This window comes from Dermacentor andersoni, chromosome 3, assembly GCF_023375885.2.
Source record: "Dermacentor andersoni chromosome 3, qqDerAnde1_hic_scaffold, whole genome shotgun sequence".
Lineage (NCBI taxonomy): Eukaryota > Metazoa > Arthropoda > Arachnida > Ixodida > Ixodidae > Dermacentor > Dermacentor andersoni.
In genome coordinates this window covers 158284798-158300977 of record NC_092816.1, presented here as the reverse complement: position 1 = coordinate 158300977, position 16180 = coordinate 158284798, and the positions used below count along the sequence as shown (strand labels likewise).

The window sequence follows — 16180 nt, the reverse complement described above, 5'->3', positions numbered from 1 at the left end:
GTGTTTGCCCATTCTTCTCCATATTAGCCATGCAAATTGCCGATATGCAGCATATCTCAACTGTCTGTGGAAGTGAAAGTAAATTATATTACAGCACATATCTGATCTATATCAAATCTCACCTGTTTGTGGGGTCTTTTCCTGATAATGTAGTACCTTGCTGCACAAGTGCCACTTCAAGCCCAGTCCTGTTCAGACAAACGTCTTTAAATTTTCGTGACCTTGTGATGCATTGTGCATGCTTCTGCTTTTGAGTAATTTCGTTAATTTCTTGACAGCAGCAGCAGTCCTCTTCATTGTTCATTTGGATACAGTGATGGCACGAACACCTATTAAAAGTGAAGTGTGTTTAAAATGGCATCAAAGACTACCAAAGAAGCATTTGCACTCATGAACACATGCAAAGAACTTGTATCAAATTACCAAGTGCACCTTAGCTTGATACATTATCAAGCACGCAGCACGTATACGGCCAGCCCTGCAATTCGGCCTGCGCACTTGCTGTATATGGCCACAGAATGAGAGAGGACTACTTGCCACTAGCAGGCTTTCTAAACGCAGCGCGAAAAGATCGGAGCAACGAAAACAAAGACGGCACGAGTGCGGACTGACTGATGATAACTGGTGTTGGAAGGCCTTATGAATACACGAACTCGCCCAAACCTGGATTTTGATTTACTGCGAGCTCCTTCGTGTTAGCCCGCTGAACGGAAGGTGCATGTTTATCTCCCGCCCTTGACGCAGGTTTCGTCGCAAAGCGCCGCGAATTTTCTATTTGCACGTGTGTTGTAAAACAGCCTGCATGCAGCTACCATAACGCAGTGCAAATGTAGAGTTTGCATGTGCTGGAAAGCCGGCGCACGCCAGGACGCTACGCTCCCCCCTTCTCTCGCGCACAGCGAGAAACCGACCGTCTCACGTAGCCGACGGAATTCGCCGCCTTTACGACTTCGGTTACGAGTAGTGTGCGGATGGCGCACAGATGAAGGTCACTACACGTACTGCATGAACCGGGAAGCTTTCCACGCGTTTAAACCGTCTTTGTAGATTGCCGACAGCTTTGGACAGCGCACAAATGCCGACGATCGCATCCCCGCTTACGTTCCACGAGGAGGCATGCAGGAACACAACACTGCAGTTGTTTGACCGGAAACGAGCTCACTAGATCGGCGAAAGATCGCCGAGATCACTAGATCGCTTTGCAAAAACATACTCACCAAAGACCATTTCCAACGTGAGGAGATCCCAAGACTTCGCTTTCGTTCTCGTCGAAAGCACTGCTCGCACCAGCATCGTTTGCTTCTTCGAGAGGCCGGCTCTTTGCAATCGGCTCGTACATGTAGGGAGCAACGCCGAACTCTTCAGAAAAACGCAGTCTCTCTAAATTTTCCATTACCTCTTAATTTTCCATTACAGCACCAAACTACCTGGCACCGCGCTTCATGTGGAGCGGCAGCGGTCGGTCGCTAAAGTTGACGTCACGAGTCGCCCGACCAATCACAGGCGGAAACGAGACGCGCGAGCTGGGCGTGTCCGCTGCTGCACTTTTCGTCAAAATAAAATATATTTGCGCCTTCTTTCGCTCAATTTCGATACGATATTCGAATTCGGAGGGTTGAAAACCATAAAGTACACATGTTCACTCATTTTTTCTGGAAAACCTTTCAGCTTCCCTTTAACCTTTTTTGCCTGTACTGATGTACCAGTACGGTTTCCGATTTTATGTGTCTCCATGCGTCATTGTCACCAAGGAATGTCAGCACCACAACAGGAGACTCTGTGCCAACATTCGTGTCTTTTCACCACATTTGAGAATAAACCGTTGTGTTCATTTTATAATATCCGAAGGAAATGAAACGCAACGTTGGGCGTGCATCACCTCCGAGAAAACCCGACACTCAAAGATTTAATGAACCTCACAGTCTTTCGATACTACTAATGAAATTGAACATTCTGCGTCTAGTGCGAGGAGCCGCGACATCAATAAAAGAAAAGAGGCCGTGCACGTCCAAGGCACAAGTTACATCGCGTAAGAACGTTCGGCTTACCGATGGAATGCAGTGAGCGCCTGAGTCTTGTGTGAATCATCGATAGACGGCGAAGGGATCAGAATCGATGGATGCAAACAGTGCTTACACCAGACCTTCCGGACGCCATGTACTTAAAGAAAGAAGCTACGCAGCAGAGACTGCCCCAGTTTGGCGGAAATAAGCAACGAAAATAATTGTATGAATTCCACACCTTGTGAAATCTTTCCATGACAGTTTTCTTGCCAGGTGTTCCTCGTGTCTTGTTTTTCACTGCAGTCTTTTCACTGCAGTAAAAAAGCGCTATTGTACTTTGCTTAGAGTAACACATTCTTTAGAACAAGATGTTTGTCCATGCGCACCAGGTTTTTGACTGTCATCATTATGATGCACAAATGAACGCGAAAACTGGGCAACGTGAATACCTGAACGCAGCAGAGCAACCGGTGATGCTATGACTGCACAAATTAGTGATAAGATTGCATTTTCTTGGCTATTTCAGGTCACCATTTGTAATTATTGTCAGCTTCTCCTGTGCGATATACTGTGTAATATCATAATCCTGTCTTATGACAGTTCATAACGGCAATAAGGCCTCGGTTCCAGTTCTGTTCAACCAGAGATAACAAAAAAAGCACTCAATATAAACCTTGCTGGGTAAAATTTTTTCTGTGGGTGTCAAACAAAAGTTGGTATCGTCGTCCTGTTCATGAGGCATTTCCCTTTAGGTGACTTTTGTTTATCAAGAGTCTTGTTTCAGAAATATTTAGGGAATCAATGTGCTAATGTTTTTTTTTCTTTGTTTCATGAAAACGGTCCACTGCATAGAGCACAGAAGGATGGTTAAAGAATTCGATCGATGCCGTATCAATGATGTGTCGTACAGTTGACACTTTCATATTTATTAGATCAAAAAAGGAATGTTCATATTGACAATTTTGGATGAGGTAGATATCGTATCATTGCTGGCAGGCCTCGGGATAGCACATATTTTTGTTTGTAATAAACCTATATTGATAATAAACATTTATATTGATAATAAACATTATAATTTTTTTCATGTTTATTACTCCTCCGCTTAGTCCAAGCCTTCGTCCTCAGCAAGATTACTTATGCGATCCCTTACTTCTGCCTCTTCAGAAGGGAAGGGAAAGAAATCAACACCCTCTTACGCAAAATCTGCAAATTCGATCTCGTTGTTCCCATCCGGACACCACCGTACGTCTCATGCAGACAGACACCCTCGACACCCAAAAGAACTCATTGAAGCACATCTAACGTCTTAATATACCAGGCTTTCCAATACACAAACCGGCAGACGCATACTCAATTTTAGTATAACGCCAACCTCCATCGCTAAAACCAAACATACCCTTCCTCACCACATAGACGAAAATTTACGTATTCCACCACTCCCAAAAAAACATGCACCCCATCCACCACAAGCAGCGACGACTGCACTAAATCTAGGGAAGTGCTCCACGTCGATGCTGCAGAATGTAGTACCGGTCCTTATTTTGCTATCGCCGTTATCAATTCTCAAGGCCAGATAGCTACTGCCGCCTTCATTCCCACTTCCTCTTCTCAGAAGGCGGTCATAGCTCTTGCGCTTACCATTCCGCGGTTGAGCTCACTCCCATGTACAAGAATGAAGTATTCATGTAATTATCAAGCTAATCTTTCTACTATGTCGCCCAGGCTTCTTTCGAGAGCTGTATTGTTACGGTGCATTTGAACAGGCCAATGCGAGCAAGAGGGAGACAAACAGGAAGTGGTAGACTATGTGCTGGAGCCGTGGCATTTGTTCCCGCCTGCGCATTTATCGCTAACTTTTTCCTGTGTAAATAGTTGTATATACGTATGTGCGTAGGGATTCCTCTGCGTAAGATTTGATTGAGGTGCAGGGCAACGACTCAGAACGCAGCTTCGTGGGGGCTACCGCTTCGGTTCTCCACTAATAATGCCGGCGACGGTGCTTGGCTAGGCAGCGCCTGCGTCGACTGCGTCGACTCTCGTACTCACGCTCCCACGTGATCGGGGAAACTGCCGCACCACCGATTCGATGACTGCCTGAAGATCTGTGAGCGGGTGAGCAGCCACAACAAATGCGATCCCACAGAGATGCTGGCGAACATAATTCTTTACTTGGCAGGAACAGAGCGAGTATGGTTTCGAAAGTACGAAGCATAATTCCGTGACTAGGAGACCTGCAGGCAGGAGCTTCTAGATCTCTACGGAAAGCCATTGAATCGGAAGGTTATCGCCAAGAAAGAGTTGGCATCACGACTTCAAACGTCCGCCAAGGAATACGTCGCCTACATGCAAGGTGTGCTGGCACCCTGCTGCAAGGCCGACGCTTAAATGTCCGAGTCTGACAAAGTCGGGCATGTTTAAAATGTATCGCCGATGACGCCTTCAATATACGCATTTGTAAGAACTGCACTTTGGTTAATGACGTCATCACGGAGTGCAAGCGCTTCGATTAGGTGAAAAGCCTTCGTATGTACCAATCATTTGCGCGGCTTCCCAATACGGCTGCAACATCGCCTTGTGAAGACCGACAGGACTTTCCTGCGCAGCAGCAGCAGCCTTCAGAGCAGCTGACGAAGATTGCGCGCCGTGAGCTGCAAGCCATGTGTCCCTCGGCACTGTACCCACTTGTCAACGATACCTGCACTCCTATGGTTCCCAAGTTCAAGGAATCGCCAATGTCGCCTTGCAATCAGTTTGTACAGTGGCCAGTTCCCGACCAATCAAACGTCCTTCGCTCGTGCATACACAAAATCAATGGGTTCCTCGAGCTTCTCGCAGCATGTCAGTGGCGAACACCGGAAGACCGACCTATTTGCATCAGTTGCTGCCGCGTTGGTCATGTTGTCTGATACTGTCGCAACCGCTGGTTCTCGATGCCGTTCTCGAATAGCGCTCGTCAAGACTGCAGTTTTCGCTATTTCCAGCTGCAAGCCGAGCCGCATCTACATGCTACGGGCGGTACCATCACACGGCGCCGTCGTTAACAGTCGCCGAGCAGTCACCAATGCCGTTCGCCGCAATGTCGCCACCCGTCGTCTAGGTTACACCAGTCCCGTCGCCTGTTGCCGTCCTTCCAACCTGGGCGCGTACCTTAGGACGACTAAAAGATGCAGCTCCCGGAGGTGACGCTGCATTGTCGACGTCTCCGCCAGAGCCTCTCACCCTTCCGACCAGACGCAATATAGCCGATGTAGAAGTTGACGGTGTACATGTCCCAGCGCTTGTTTATACTGGAGCCCATATATCGGTAATGAGAAACCATCTTCGTTGCCTCCTGAAGAAAATCCTTAAACCTGCCACATCCCGTGTGATCAGAATCGCCGCAGGAGCAACGCTGATTATCCTTGGCATGTGTAGTGTCAGAATAACAGTTACTGGCTTCAACACTTCTGTTTTATTTGCTGCACTTGAGCGTTGTTCGCATGATTTCATCTTCAGCCCGACGTTTGGTCGGACTATTACCACTGATTGAGTGCAGTGCTGGCCTCCTCATACTCGAGCTGCCTAATCACTGCTGTGCTCCAAAATCATCTGAGCCTCGTTTATGTTCTGCAGACTTCGTACGCTAGCCGCCTCAAGCCGTAATATATATACCTTTGGCTTGCTTCCCATCTTTTTATGATGGTGACTATGTGCTGACTCCTAATGTTAATATTCTCCTGCTATGCAGTTGCCGCTTCTCATACCATTGTGGTTATTGCCGACAACCGCGTATTCCTTCCTATTTTAATGTTTGGTTCAAGTACGCAAGTTACCCCTAAAGCATGTCGCTCAGCTGCACTTCTCCGATCGACGATACCGCCATCTCTGCATTGGATGTTCCGTGCTCGTTTGCAGCCACCTGCTGTCCGATCAGTGCCAAAGCGTCCGATCCCGGCGTATAATCAAAGATGATCGTTCATGAACTGCTTCCAGAACAAGCTGCGGATCTCTGTCGCGTCCTCGTGTCGTATCGCGACATCTGTGTCTTTGGGGCCCGCCGGGCCAGACTTCCGTTGTGACCCATAAGTTTAGCACAGGTGATGCTACTCCTATCCGCATCGTCCTTAGCGCGTGTCCCACGCACAACGCCACGTTATCCGAGCTGACGTACACAAGATGCTAACTAAAATTGTAATTCAGTCCTCGTTGAGTCATCGGGCATTGCCGGTTGTCTTGGTCAATAAGATGGCAGCTGGTGATTTTATGTAGGCTGGCGTCAGCTGAACAAGATCACACAAAAGGAAGTGTACCCTCTCCCGCGGATTTATGACGCTGTCCGACTGCCTTCGCGGACCGAAATTCTTGTCTTCAATACCTCCATTCCAGTTATTGGCAGATTGCGGTTGAAGAATTCGGCCGTTAGAAGACTGCTTTCATTACGCCGGACGGCCTTTACCATGTTAAGGTTATGCCTTTTCGACATTGTAATGCACCAGCAATTTTAGAAGGAATGATTGACTCTCCTTCGGGGCTTTAAGTGGTCCACCTGCCTATGTTATCTGGACGATGTCATCGTATTTTCCACTACGTTTGACAGCCACATCAATCGCTTGACGTCAATCCTTTAAGTCTTCCGAAAGGATGGTCTTATTTTTGTAAGTGTCATTTTCGACACCTCGAAGTCAATGTTCTTGGCCACCTTGCCAGTGCTGTTGCTATCGGCCCTGATACTGATAGGATTCACGCAGTCAAGAACATTACTGTACCCTGCTCAGCAAAAAATGTGTGCAGCTTCGGGGGCTTATGCTTCTATTTTTGTCGGTGTATGAAAATTTTGCGGACATCGCCCGGCCACAGACTGACCTTCTCAAGAAGGACACTGTGTCCTTCTCGGACCGCGAAAAAGCCGACGTCTTCTACACATTCATCCGCTTGTTTAGAACGCCTCCAATATTGGGTCACTTTGATCTATTTGCACCAACTCAAGTTTGCACAGACGCCCGTGGCCATGGCATAGGTGCCGTGCTCGCTCAACAGCAAAGCGGAAACGAGTGCGTCATTGCCTACGCCAGCCCCCTCTTGTCCCCTTCAGAGAGCATTTTTTCTATCACCGAGCGCGAGTGCCTCGCTGTGATGTGGGCAGTGGCTGAATTTCGCTCAAATTTGTTTGGTAGGCCATTTTCTGTCATCACGGGCCACCATGCCCTGTGCTATCATCACTGAAAGACCCAAGTGGCCGCCTTGGTCACTGGGCACTCGATCATTCCTTCGTTCTGATGTACAATCAAGCCGCTTACATCTGAACGCCTACTGCTTCTCTGATCACCCCGCCGATCCTCCCGACAATGATGGAATGGATTCCAACATTTCCATTCTGGCCATTTCTGACTTACGTGACATAGTTACTGAGCAGTGAAAGGACGACTCTCTTAGGCCTGTAATCGAGCGCTTGTCTTCTGGCCAATCACATCGCAAAATCCGAATGTTTGTGCTCCATGGCGACATTCTTTTCGACGCAACATCAGCTCTGGTTGACCAGATTTACTGCTGGACGTCCCTCGTCACCTCTCTTCTGTTGTGTCACTGCCGGACACCTTCGCACCTCCCGCACATACGACAGAGTGCGACGTCGCTTCTTCTGGCCAGGCCTGTACCGCTGTGTGTGACGTTATGGTTCGGCTTGTGAGCTCTGGCTGCGGCAAAAGAGGCCATGTGCTCAACGTGCTGGCCACCTTCATCCGATTGATGTTCCCAAGGAACCATTATCCTTTGTCAGCATGGATCTTCTTGGCCCCATCCCCATAATGATAAATAAGAGAAAATGAATAGCTGTTACAACAGAATACACGACCCGCTATGCTCCGTGCCGTGCCCGCCAGCTGGGTTGCAAATGTAACGGACTTTTTACTTCAGGACGTGATTCTTCACCATGGCGTGCCAAGGCACCTGCTGAGAAATGATGGCCGCTACTTGCTGTCCCAAGTCGTCGAAAACGTACTTCATTCCTGCTACACCGAACACAAACTCACTACCGCATTTGACCCACAACGAACGGACTGACTGGATGACTAAATCCCACAATTACAGAGATGTTGTTCGCCTACGTTTACGCAGGCCACAGTGATTGGGACAGCACTTCGCCCTACGTGGCATTTGCATAGAATTCGTTACGTCAGGATACCACCAGTTTCTCGCCTCGCTACTTATTGCTTGGTCGCCATCCCACTATGCCGCTTGACACCGTGCAACCTTCGGTGTCGCGACAGGCCACGGAATACGCTCATGACACCGTTGGTCGGGCTTGTACGGCTCGCCAGATTGCCTATGGTCGACTTACAGCAGCTTAGGCGTCACAAGACTCGCTACGACTGTCGCCAGCGGAACCTTGAGTTCTATCCATGAAATATCGCTCTACTGTGGACTCCAATTTGCCTCGTCGGCTTGTCCAAAAAATTGCTGTGATGCTATAAGGGGCCGTACAGGGTATTACGACGATTAATCGACATAAACTACGAAATTGCCCATGTTGAAGAGACGCCATCTTTATCCCAGCCATGAAGTCACGTCATCCACGTGTGCCACTTAAATCCATAATGTTCATCTAGTTCGCTGTCATTCTAACAAGCGCCAGGATGGCACTCCAGTACTCTGGGTTTATGTTACGGTGCATTCGGATAGGCCCATGCACGCGAGAGGGAGACGAAGAGGAAGTGGTACACTGTCTAGTGGGGCTGCGACCTTTGTACCAGCCTGCGCGTTTATCAGAAAATTTTTTATGTAAATAGTTAAACACGTTTCTGCGTCGCGCTTCCTCTTCGTAAGAGTATATATCTCCTTAAACTAGTTCTTCCTCCTCAAGCATTCCCTATCTACCTTGTTTAACTACCTACTGTTGCGGCTTAGGGTATTAAAGTGGTAAAGTATTTAGTTAAACATCCGAGTTGCCATCAGGACCCGCCGTCTACTGCACGAAAAGTATTCACTTTTAAAACCGTCGTCTTGCTTAGGCGAGTCCACTAGGGACTCTGAAGACTGTCTAGCAGCAAACCATCGAAGAGTGGTGTATAATAGCGGACGCGCTTGACACGCATATCAATTTCTTTGACGATCGCCGACTGTATACATGACTACCATTGTGCTTCAAGTTTCGCTTGCTTTTGTGGGCACAGGTTCGCCAAATAAGAAGCATGTTTCGTAAATCATAGTTTTTCTACCGTGTTCTTCCCCTTCACTACTACGTGGCATCTGGCGGAGGTGCGTATGCGTTCATGTACCCAAAGCCGAGGACCATCGAGCCAGCCGCAGGCTCTACAACCTGCCCCCGGAGTACAGACTTCTACCTGAGTAGACCTGAACGACCAACACCAAAACAGTAGGCACAATAACAGTCCCAGCGTCGCCTGTCCTGCTGCAGCAACCTCTGGAGCCAGTGACTTTCAGTGCGACATCGGCTGAACACCCGGATAGCTGGATTTAGACCTACGAATGAATCGCGATGTTATCCCATAGAAGGCCGTCGCGAAATGTTTGTTGGAAGTAGTGGCCATCAAGAAGACGCCGGAAATGCGTACGAGAGAATGTGCTCGCCAAATGGTAACGCCGAATCAAGACATACAAGCAGTTTGCACAGACTGCATGCATGAGACCATCCGAGCAACGTTCCCAATGTTGCAGCCCCAGGTTGCCTCGATCGCTGACGTCACGTGAGAAGAAAATCAAGCGGTCATTAGGAGTTCCCGAAGTCTAGCCGCAATAGCGGAAAACATCGCCTGTTTCCCCTTCCACTTTTCAATAAAGTTCACCACCACCACCACCATCGCCTCTATCAATGACCCACGGCACCGTAGACCGCCTTCACGGTTCCCTTCCACGCATATGCCAAATCTCGTAACGCTGCAGTTCTGTCGTCCACCACCGCCGGCGCCAGCACGCTGAACCGTCGCGCAACTCAGCATTCCAAACAAGACTGATTTTTGTGCGCCACCGACCACTGTCTGCTCTGCTGTCACTGCGCAGAAGCGGGTTACGTGTGTCGCCGATGCCTTTACCGCGAGCGCCTAACCCACATCAAAATATTTCCATAAGTGCGTTACATCTTCACGCCTTCACAATGTTCAACAGTCTCGGAAGAGAACAGCAATTTAGAATAGGTAGCGAGGCACTGGAAGTGGTAAGGGAATACATCTACTTAGGGCAGGTAGTGACGGCCGATCCGGATCATGCGACAGAAATAATCAGAAGAATAAGAATGGGCTGGGGTGCGTTTGGCAGGCGTTCTCACATCATGAACAGCAGGTTGCCATTATCCCTCAAGAGAAACGTGTATAATAGCTGTGTCTTACCAGTACTCACCTACGGGGCAGAAACCTGGAGGCTTACGAAAAGGGTTCTACTCAAATTGAGGACGACGCAACGCGCTATGGAAAGAAGAATGATGGGTGTAACGTTAAAGCGATAAGAAAAGAGCAGATTGGGTGAGGGAACAAACGCGAGTTAATGACATCTTAGTTGAAATCAAGAAAAAGAAATGGGCATGGGCAGGACATGTAGTGAGGAGGGAAGATAAACGATGGTCATCAAGGGTTGCGGACTGGATTCCAAGGGAAGGGAAGCATAGCAGGGGGCGGCAGAAAGTTAGGTGGGCGGATGAGATTTAAGTTTGCAGGGACGACATGGCCACAATTAGTACATGACCGGGGTTGTTGGAGAAGTGTGGGAGAGGCCTTTACACTGCAGGGGGCGTAACCAGGCTGATGATGATCTTCAAGAGCACAGCACTCAATTTGCTTCGCGTTCCGCTAATATTTTTTCGCATTACCTTCCATAAGGTTCCATAACCTTAACTTCATTGGATTCACAAGCATCAAAGAAAACTGCATTAAAACTTCTTTCTGGGCGAGTTGGTGCATACTTGACATAAAAATTGTTACAGCGCAATCACATGCAACCACAAGTAAGAAGGACGGGACACAAGCGCTGACTGTCTACTAAATTTTATTGATGGAAAACGGATACCGTATATAAGGGGAAAGGCAGAAGTGAAGGGGGAAGGGAGTGATACAATCGGGGAAAAATGACAATGCGCATCGATGAACGAACGTGCCAGCAGTCAACAGAACCAGGCGCCGAAAAAACAAGAAAACGAGAAAACTAGAAAAACACTATCAAAAGGCGAGGGATACTAACATACATTGAAATCAGTAAGCAGTCGCTTCCAAAAAATGAAGCTCTGCAGCAAAAAGCGATACAGAAGGGGTGCTTACGCACTTGCTGCCATATTTGTGTATGTGGAACGCTTCCAAAGAGACGCGCGCCGTCACGTCGGCACTCTTGCCGAGAATCTTTGTCTCTCCCAAACGAGCCTCCCATCCTGTGCATTCAATTACGTGCGCGACCAGATGTGCGTACTTGTCCTTTAAGTTGCTTAAATTTCGGGCATGTTCCCCTAAGCGTTCATTATTGCAGCGGCCGGTTTGGCCGACATAAGCCTTTCCACACTTCAAGGGAATGGCGTAGACCACTCCTGTGGAACACTTGATGAACGACTTCTCAAGTTTTAGCTGACAACCTCTTTTTTTAGAGTTGCAGATGCGTGGGCATAACTGTGCCAGCTTGTTGGGTGCCGAAAAAACAACGGAAACCCCATGCCTGTTGGCTACCTTCTTGAGACTGGGAAGTCTTGTGCAGGTACGGCACAACCAAAGGCTTGTCGGTCTTCCGACGGTCATCTTTGCCTCGTGTTCCCAGTTTCAGCTTCTGAAGGAGGGTCTCAGACACTGCAATCAAGACCGAATGGGGGAACCCCGCCGCCAAAAGTCGGCTGGCCTGATTGTCAAAACCTTTCTGCATCAGGTGCGGGCACGACTTCTGAAGAGACGATTCCAAACAGTGCGACGCTATAGCTCTTTTTACAGTTTTGGAATGCGCTGAATTATATGGCAACAAGTCCTTTTTGGCGCGAGGGAAGTAGCCCCAGCAAACGTGCTTTTCATGAAAGGTTAGTCTCAGGTCTAAAAACTGTAAGGCATCTGCGTCAGGTAGTTCGTGGGTAAAATTTAGCCCAAGTGCATGCTTGTCAAATGCGTTTAAAACTTCACCTACTGTAGAGAGGTAGGTGAAGGCCGTCTGCTTTTTTAAAAGCACTAAAAAGTCATCTACGTACCTAAAAACCTTTAAAACGAACCCCCCCAAAAAGGACCTATGTAAAAGTTTATCTACCTTTGCTAAAAAAATATCACACAGAATTGGAGCCACGCAGGACCCAATGCAGATACCGTTGCGCTGCAAAAAAGGCAGGTTGTCATAAACAATAAAAGTAGATTTCAGGTAAAACTGCAATAATGATATAAAATTATCTACTGACAAGCCTGTTGAATTCCGGAATGAAACTTCGCCGTTTGCTTCCACGCATTCTCTAACAGCCAATCTTTGTTTGGGAGAGACAAAGATTCTCGGCAAGAGTGCCGACGCGACGGCGCGCGTCTCTTTGGAAGCGTTCCACATACACAAATATGGCAGCAAGTGCGTAAGCACCCCTTCTGTATCGCTTTTTACTGCAGAGCTTCATTTTTTGGAAGCGACTGCTTACTGATTTCAATGTATGTTAGTATCCCTCGCCTTTTGATAGTGTTTTTCTAGTTTTTTCGTTTTCTTGTTTTTTCGGCGCCTGATTCTGTTGACTGCTGGCACGTTCGTTCATCGATGCGCATTGTCATTTTTCCCCGATTGTATCACTCCCTTCCCCCTTCACTTCTGCCTTTCCCCTTATATACGGTATCCGTTTTCCATCAATAAAATTTAGTTGACAGTCAGCGCTTCTGTCCCGTCCTTCTTACTTGTGGTTGCATGTGATTGCGCTGTAACAATTTTTACATCAAAAAAAAAAAAGAAAACTGCGCTTAAGAGGTAGCTTCAGCTCGGATGTTCCTATTTAAATACATGTAAAAGGAGAATTCGTTTTTCTCAGCAACCACTGTATCCAATTTGAAGTGATTTGTTGCATGTAAAAGAAAACTTAGCATCTATTGTCTGTTGTTTCGAATTCTTGATTTAGGTCGTCAATTTTTTATTAAAAATTGGCAAAAAGAAAGTTTCATAAAATGAGACTATCAAGTTTATAACTCTGTAACTCAGCATGGAAAAACGATATCACAATCCTGTGAATCGCACCTGATAGTACATCTAAAGAGGACAGAATTTATATGTTACGCATGAATCTGAAAAAAATTCAGTATTATGTAAATACAGCTTTTGCAGAACCCTTGTTCACAACGTAACAATTTCACGTTAATGTATAAATTGATATAACAAATTTGTCCGCTTTGAATGATTTAATGGATGCCGTTTACAGAACCGCGATGTCTGTTCTTGAAGCAGACCTATTAATTTATAGACTTCGTGCCTCTCAATTTTACGAATTTCCAAAATACTTAAAATTATTTTAACAAAATGCAGGCCCCAAACCAGAATTCTGCTTCCAACAGTCACTAGAATTTAGCTTTCTCTCTCAAATGCAACCAATTGTATTAAAATTGGTCCAGGGGTTATACCAGAAAAGCATTTTTGTGCTTTACGTGTACTTGAAAAGGCCGCATCGGAGTTAGGCCCTGGCTAAATCTTCCTCTTAAGCCTGACCTACGCTGATGCCTTGGATCCGTCGTATTACGTTATCAAGAACTCAATAATTCTGCAAGTTTAGTTCTTTAATAACTTCACACGGGGCATCGAAAATACGTATTATGTCCTGTTACGCCTGATGACGTGCTCCTACAAAGGCTGTATTTTAATATATATATTAAATTTTGATATCAAATCGCCCACAACATGGCCAGCAGCGGCGAGGCTGGCGAATCTTGTTGCCCGTTAAGTTTTACCAGGGCACCAGGCAAGAAAATTGCGCGCCAATGTTAACGCCCCTAAAGAGGAGGAAACCAGTAATTATATTCAACGTATTAATTATCATAGAGATTTCAAGCTTTCAGGGCACGTCCCACATTACACCACCGTGAGTCTCTCTAAATATGAAATTTCTGCCAAATATGGTCATCTTGGGAAAGCACGGAAGCTTCGTAAACATTTTATACAACGCCCTAGAAAGGCAGGAAATGAATTCTTAGCAATTTTAATTTAGTCCCATACTAAGCGACGTGTTTTAAGGTTAGCCCGCACGCCGCACCAAATCTATTCATTATACCCTTGATATATAAACTCTGATTATCAAGATTTTCTAGGAAACCGAATACGCAAACGTACAACATTTTGAAGAGACTCTAGTCTCACAAATGAATTCACAGCAATACCACCAAAGCCAAGATCATAATTATAAAAATATTCATGGTAGTGTAGGACCCCGGATTAGTTTTTACCTCCTTAGGTTCGCGCCCGCAATGAATGGTAGGAGGGCGTTTAACAGCGAACATGTTAGCCTCTAGTTGGTCGGGATTTTAAGGCGAATGCCTTTCTATGATCATGGTGAAGTTTGTGTCAGCAGACCTGACCGCCGGGAGTGTCCGCCGAAGCGTCATCACGCAAATGAAGACAGATTACAGACAGATTAAGGAATGAAAAATGACTTTAGAGACAGTTAGTGAATGATAACGTTATAATAGAGATTGGTAGAGGATAACAATGACTAGTAATGACTAATAGTGAATACTAATGACTTGTAATGACTACTAATCACTCCAAAATGATTCATGTCTAATTATGGCTTGTAATGACCACAATTGATTAGAAATGACTACAAATGGCTAGTAATGAATAGTCATGACTAAAATGACCACTAATGACTGCGAAATGACCAATATCTGTAACGACGGCTTGTAATGGACGCAATTGATTAAAAATGACTAAAAATGCGTATAGTGAGCAGTAACGACTTAATGAAATGACTTGCAATGACTAGTAATGACTATGAAACGACCAATATGTCTAAGGACAACTTGTAACGACTACAATTTATTAGAAATGACTAAATATGCTTAGTAATCAGCACTAATGACTAATAATGACTGAAATGACATGTAATGTCTAGTAATGACCAATATGTGTAACGGCGAATCGTAACGACTACACTTGATTACAAATCACTGAAAATGTTTACTAATGAGTCGAATGATAAGAGGAGGAAGAGTAGGCTTTCGCTGTTCACCTCCTACGAGAGATCTTAAGAGACCGTGTAATTTTAGAGCGCAGCTCTTTGGCGTCCGTTCCTGGGTTTCGCGTCGTCGTCGGCGTTGTCGTCGGCCTCGTAACCTGCTCCGCCCCCCTTTCATCCCCCCAGTGCTAGCAGCGACCGACTGATACCGCTGGATGCCGCTGACGCCGCTAGAGAGTCAAGATAACGTGACTGCATAGAACACCGTTGCCGCCATGCAGAAAGAGGAGGAAAGGGTCCCCCCCCCCCTGTTCTTGTGTGGCGGATAGGGTGCTCTTCAGTTGCCGACGCGCCGGTTATTTCACGTAGGCCCCGGCACGTCGACGAATACGTGACCACCTTCCCACGGCTAGACCTGGTTCTTAGCGCTGCGGAAGCGAGGGTATCATATTGTTTGTGTCGGCATCGGCGGCGTTGTCCCTGAAACCAACTCCGCAGCTGGGGTTGACTCACTATCGGCGTCAGCGGCATCAGTCAGTCGCTGCTATCTCTTCCCTCCTCCCTTTATCGTGTTGTCCGCTTGCTGCGCGCGCTTCTGCCCCCATCGTTTGCCGCTGGGTGTACACGCCGCCCCCCTCCCCCCTCTTCCTGCGAGTCTCCGGTTGTCAAAGCGCCGGCTCGAACTTAATTCCTTTCTTCGCTCCTCCTCCAATGCAACCCCTGTGCGGTGGCAATCAGAGAGCCAGATCGGTGGCGGCGGATCTGTATATGTGCACCGCCCGAGCCGAAATTGCCGCTGCCGTTCGCCCTGTGCGGTGGAAATCAGAGAGCCAGATCGGTGGCGGCTTGACATAAAGACAAACAGCAATTTCCTAACACTTATGCGGGAGAACATCCCGTTCCTCTCGCTCGTAACGCGTCCCACGGCTGTGACAACCTCGCGAGGCACTTGTATAGATCTCTTCTTTGAGAATCAAGCATTGGTGTACCAAGTCGAACATATATCAGTCTATTTCTCCGACCACAAAGCTTCCTTCATGACTGTCAAGAACTGTTAGTGGAGTCTTTGTTAAAGGAATACGTGTGAAAAATAAAAAAAAAT

General features: G+C 46.9%; 1 protein-coding gene across 1 annotated transcript in view; it reads right to left on the bottom strand.

The window, feature by feature from the left end:
* Positions 1 to 16180, bottom strand: part of LOC129383097 (uncharacterized) — a 167653-nt gene that overhangs the window by 38323 nt on the left and 113150 nt on the right. The window lies entirely within an intron of this gene.